This window comes from Lolium perenne, chromosome 3 (genome assembly GCF_019359855.2).
Source record: "Lolium perenne isolate Kyuss_39 chromosome 3, Kyuss_2.0, whole genome shotgun sequence".
NCBI classification, from domain to species: domain Eukaryota; kingdom Viridiplantae; phylum Streptophyta; class Magnoliopsida; order Poales; family Poaceae; genus Lolium; species Lolium perenne.
In genome coordinates this window covers 324,207,973-324,213,129 of record NC_067246.2, presented here as the reverse complement: position 1 = coordinate 324,213,129, position 5,157 = coordinate 324,207,973, and positions in this window count along the sequence as shown.

Below are 5,157 nucleotides of genomic sequence, written 5' to 3'. Positions count from 1 at the left end.
AAGTGTTTTAGAAAAGCGCGAAATTTCCCCAGATTTTACGATGCAATGCACATCCCTTTCTAAATTCTACCCCTCGATCGTATCTAAACCTAGGACATTACACTCTCTTCGTCGTCTTCATCCGGAGATACTGCGCCACCTTTGTCCTTGGAGCTTGTCCAGGTGTATTGGCTTCCGGATTCCGCAGGTCGAGCTTCCGCCTCACGTTTCTTCAGAAGCTCCGCTTCAAGAGTCTCGTCGGCTGGAAGAACTACCTTGTCGTAGAATTCCTCATGATGAATCCTCCGGGCGATGCGGGTATCATAGCCGCTAACTGCATCCAATAGCGCATTGACGTACGAATCCGGAGGAACTCCGGAAGTCACCCTGTCAATATCAAGACCCGGGTTATGTGCTAGGCACATAGCCAAGGACATGGCTGCAGCACCTCGGGCCGATGACGCCTGCAGATCCACCACTAGCTCCGAAAGAATGTCCATTCTCTGGATAAGCTTGCGAACTTCGCAAGTTCGGCTCTTCTTGATTGATAAGTTGTGGCAAATCTTCCGGGAAGCTGAGATGAGGTCCTTGCAGTCGTCTCCGGCGAATTGAAGAAGATCATCTCGAGGGAACTGGTTCCGACGTTCCTCGGTGTATCCCAATGGTTCTGCATGAGAAGGTTGGAGATAAGCATAAGGACTGAGCTCGGCGCATACATTATTATATGAACTTCGGAGTTATACCCATGACGTCCTCGTTGAGTAAGTCCCAGTGATTCTCCGTCGTCTCCATGTAACTCCGGAGTCCGCCAAGCTCTTTCTGCTGCTTCTGGATGGTTTCACTATCAGTTTTTTTCTTTTTAACTCGAATTCACCCTCCTTCCGGATGAGTTCTGAGCTCTTTTCCACCAGCTTTTTCTCCGCCTCTGCGAGCTTCACCTCTAGATCTTTCTGGGAGGAGAGCAGAGTCTCGAGCTCGGAGGATGCTGCGGCGAGGGAAGAGGATGCACTTATCCAAGATAAATAAAAATCAATTTGGAATTTGGATCATGAATTGTTGGCAAGTCAGACGGAAACCAACCTTGGGCGATTGACAGTTGCTTCTTCAGATCCGAGTTTTCCTGCTTAAACATCTGAATTTTCTCCGCCTGGCTCAAGGTAACGCGGCGCTGCAGGGTAATGTTCTTATGAAGCTCGTAATGCAGAGCCTGCTGTTCCTGTAAGTAGAAACAGAGCAGGAGTAAATTCCGGATATTCTACAAGTAAGTCCTTCTGAAGCATTGTTGTCGGAAACTTTTCCACCATAATGCTTGGGGGCTACCACGACATTTTAAAATCATCTTCAGTTTGAGTTTTCTCTAAGTATTTAGGTGCTAACTAGTGACTAGTTTCCGCCTATATTCTTGGGGGCTACTGGGAAGTACCTTCTACTTGCAGAGGAGCTTGTCGCAGAACTGAACAGTCTCCTTCTTGAAGTCCTGGATCTCCGACGACTCGGCATCAAGCTTTCCCCAGGCGCTGTTCAGCATGGCGTTAAGTAGGTCTTGTTCAAGATCCCACTTTTCCGCCTATGTAAGTTTGTTAAAAAACTTGGTGGCATAGGCCTTGGGGGTGGAGGTAAGATCGATCGGATCTCCGAAGTTCTTCGGAAAAACGACAATGTCACTGCCCGCAACTTCAGCTTTTCCCGAAGAGTTGGCTTCCATCCTCTCTCGGCCTTGTACCTCAGCTTCTTCTTGGGCATGCATTGCTCCGAAGCTTTCTCCGCCCACCTTTTCGCTGCTCACCGGAATTACCTCCATGGGGGTTTCGGTGGCAGGAGGGGATATTGCTCAGCTTGAGGCGGAGACGGCTGGGGAGTGGCGTGGGAGGCGCTTGGCGGAGCTGGTGTTGGAGGACCGACGGCCAGAGATTTCTTCATATATTTAGTGATGGGCTCCTGGACGTTGGTCCGCGTGGTGGTGGTAGTCGGATTCCTACGAACAAGCGAGCAAATAAATAAGTAACTAAGTTCTAACAAAACAAAGATGCACCGTACTCGGAGACTTACGTGGCACCGGGAATGATAGGGCACGATCACTTTCCTGTTGTTGACAGCAGTTTGATGCGCTCGCGCTCTGCCTTCCTGGAATCCAGTGGGGGGCTTCGTGATTTTGGCCTTCTTGGCGGAGGCCTTACCTCTAGCTCCGGCTTCGGGGCCGGAAGCTTTGGCGCGGGGGCGCTTAGTAGGTCGAGGGGAAGCCTTTCGAGGTGCTTGCTCCTCTACCTCTTCGTCATCCTCCGGATCCTCCTCCGCCGCCTCGCCGCTTGTGGGAACTCGGAGTATGGTGCGGAAGTCTTCCTCCGCCAAAGTATCGAGCTGGAGAAGAATTTCAAAGTAAGTTAGAACACGTCAAAATTTGAGAAGTTAAGAATAACAAAGGTACAAGCGCTTACCGGAGGGCACTGGTCGTCTGTCTTGATATCCTTCACTAATTCCGGGACCAGTTGGCCCCGGCCAATCTTCACAAGTGTTTTGATTCTCCTCTTGAGAGAATCGGCAGGAAGGTCGTGGCGGGTTACTCGGAGGGGGTCGTCTGCCCCGGTGTATGCGCAAATCAAGTGTGTGTTGTACCGCAAAGGCTAGATCCACTGAGTAAACCAACTCAAAGTGAGCAGAGTTCCGGTTAGCCTGTCATGGACTAACCAAGAGATTCTTCGCGCAGTTTTTTCCAGTATCGGAGTGTGGGCGAGCGTGGGGACGAAGCTCCAGCTGTCGCGTTCTTCCGGAGGCTTGTTGATAAACTTGGGCAGCCCTTCATGGACACCCTGAACTGCGACGTTCTTCACATAGAACCATCCGGCGTTCCAGTACCGGACGGATTCGTGGGAGTCGTGGGGAGGATACATGCGACCAGGTCGGAGCATGAAAGTCATTCTCCCGCAATTCACCATGGCCTTGTCCTTCGTTTTTTCTTAACCCGGAAGAAAAACTCCCACAAGCGCACATCGGGGCGAATTCCAAGATGCCCCTCGCAGAGCGTCACGAAGTTCGAGAGTAGGAGATATGAGTTTGGGCAGATATTGTGGGGCTGGATCCATAAGTGGAAAGGATTGAGAGAAAGAATTCCGAACAGGGGAGCGAAAGTCCGCGCTCGACCCAGGCCTTGGTCAGGACGCATTCGTCCGCGTCTGGTTTGGGGATGTCGGATTCATGCATGAAACTCCATTGCGGAGAAATCATGTCTTCACTTTGAATATCCCTCAGTTCCGAGTCTTTGATTTCGCAAGGCCACCACTGACCCTTCTCGCCCTCTCGGATCTTGGCTTTGGAAGCTTTCTTCATTTCCGCCTCATGTACTTTAGCGGCCATCCTGGCTTGGCCTTGAAGTTCCTCCTGGATTTCTTCGAGGGTCGGGATTCGGCTTAGCGCGTTGCTGGAAGATGCGGAGAACGGTTGAGCTAACTTGGTGTCAGAAACGTATGGTGGCAAGAATGCAAGAGGTTCCGGACAGCTTGGTTCTAATGAACTGGGTTCTGGACTACTCGGAGAACTACCATTACATATTGGTGAACCATGTGACATGCTTCCGGCTGCACCCATGCAAAACTAGATTGAGTAACCGGATCTACGCTACACTACTCTTTCTTCTACAAGGCTGGCGCACATACCGTTAATGGCGCGGGGGTCCTGCGGTACTCCGGCGAAGTCGAGGTCGCCGGACTTGAAGCAAACTCCACCACTTGACCACGAATCGGCGGCCGGGTGAATTTCCCGCTCAACCGTGGTGATCTTGGTGCGAGGAGAGGCTTGGAGCGGCGGAGAACGAAGTTTCCCGCGGGAGAGCTCGCCGGAGTTAAAATCCGATCGGCGGCGCGGTCGAAGGAAGAAGATGAAGTTGGTGAGATGGTGAAAGAATGAAGAAGTTACCGCGTGCGGGGGTATTTATAGACCTCGCGCGGAGATTCACATTTCGGATCCGGCGGTGGAAAATGAATGGTCGCGCCGTTGGATGCGTTACACGTGTCTTAGGTTAAAAGCGGTGAAACTTGACTATGCACCGTTGGATGGAGGTAACTTGACTGTGCGCTCCCGAAATTTCCGGTTAGAGATTCGCATCTCCGAAAATTTAGTGCGGGAAAAGAGGAAGTTGCGCGCGGGAAAAGTGGAAAATCTGCTACGTTGTCGTTACTGAAGAACAGATGATTTCCGAGAAGATGACATCGGAACCGAGTAAAGTTTAGAAGCTCTTCAAGATTCTCTTCGGAACCGAGTTGATTGAAGCCAGAGGAATGATGAATCTCAGAGAACTTCGGGGGCTACTATTGTGGGTATACTTTATGGGTATATGATACGTCTCCGACGTATCGATAATTTCTTATGTTCCATGCCACATTATTGATGTTATCTACATGTTTTATGCACACTTTATGTCATATTCGTGCATTTTCTGGAACTAACCTATTAACAAGATGCCGAAGTGCCAGTTGCTGTTTTCTGCTGTTTTTGGTTTCAGAAATCCTAGTAAGGAAATATTCTCGGAATTGGACGAAATCAAAGCCCAGGGGCCTATTTTTCCACGGAGCTTCCAGAAGACCGAAGAACACACGAAGTGGGGCCACGAGGTGGCGACACCACGTGGCGGCGCGGCCAGGGGGGCCCGCGCCGCCCGATGGTGTGGGCCCCGCGTGGGGCCCCCGACTCTGCCCTTCCGCCTACAAATAGCCTCCGTGTCGCAAACCCCGGCATCGAGAACCACGATACGGAAAACCTTCCAGAGACGCCGCCACCGCCGATCCCATCTCGGGGGATCCAGGAGATCGCCTCCGGCACCCTGCCGGAGAGGGGAATCATCTCCCGGAGGACTCTACGCCGCCATGGTCGCCTCCGGTGTGATGTGTGAGTAGTCTACCCCTGGACTATGGGTCCATAGCAGTAGCTAGATGGTTGTCTTCTCCCCATTGTGCTATCATTGTCGGATCTTGTGAGCTGCCTAACATGATCAAGATCATCTATCTGTAATTCTATATGTTGCGTTTGTTGGGATCCGATGAATAGAGAATACTTGTTATGTTGATTATCAAAGTTATGCTTATGTGTTGTTTATGATCTTGCATGCTCTCCGTTACTAGTAGATGCTCTGGCCAAGTAGATGCTTGTAACTCCAAGAGGGAGTACTTATGCTCGATAGTGGGTTCA